Source organism: Sinocyclocheilus anshuiensis, unplaced genomic scaffold (genome assembly GCF_001515605.1).
Source record: "Sinocyclocheilus anshuiensis isolate Anshui unplaced genomic scaffold, SAMN03320099.WGS_v1.1 C31769401, whole genome shotgun sequence".
Taxonomy (NCBI): Eukaryota; Metazoa; Chordata; class Actinopteri; order Cypriniformes; family Cyprinidae; genus Sinocyclocheilus; species Sinocyclocheilus anshuiensis.
In genome coordinates, this window is record NW_015603948.1 from 1 (window position 1) to 498 (window position 498).

General features: G+C 40.8%; 1 long non-coding RNA gene across 1 annotated transcript; it reads left to right on the top strand.

The window, feature by feature from the left end:
* LOC107682169 (uncharacterized) lies at positions 1–498 on the top strand. Its single transcript, XR_001633393.1, has 3 exons — positions 1–41; positions 149–229; positions 473–498. It is a non-coding gene; the product is annotated as an uncharacterized LOC107682169 (long non-coding RNA).

Below are 498 nucleotides of genomic sequence, written 5' to 3' on the forward strand. Positions count from 1 at the left end.
TGCTGAGTCAAAGCACTCAGGACAAAGACTCAACAACCAAGGTGTCAAATGGGACTTAATTTTTAAGCAGCACTGTCTTACATTTTAAGCAGAATTCTATAACATATAGTGAATTAATCTTGTAAATTAAACTCTTTTCCATTTGAAGGCTAAGTACCTGACTAAGAAGACTCAGGCTGGGAGTGTGGAGGCTATCAGACTGCTGGATGAGCTTCTGATGCAGCTAGCGGTGAGTGTTTTCAGCCCAAAGTGTGGACTTTGGTGAGAGACCAAAAGAGCTGAGGGCATTATTTTGGGACATGGCCGAAATACATTGTATTGCGTTTATTCAGTATATCAAGCTTGTAGGACCAGGTCCCATAGTTCATAGTTGTATTCTGATCTCATGGTGAGTTAAGTTTGTCTTACTGCTAAATGCATAATGAAGGTCTTTTTACACACAAACCTGCAATGTGTGATTTGTCCACTATAGGCCTCTGTACCTGTAGATGTCATGCC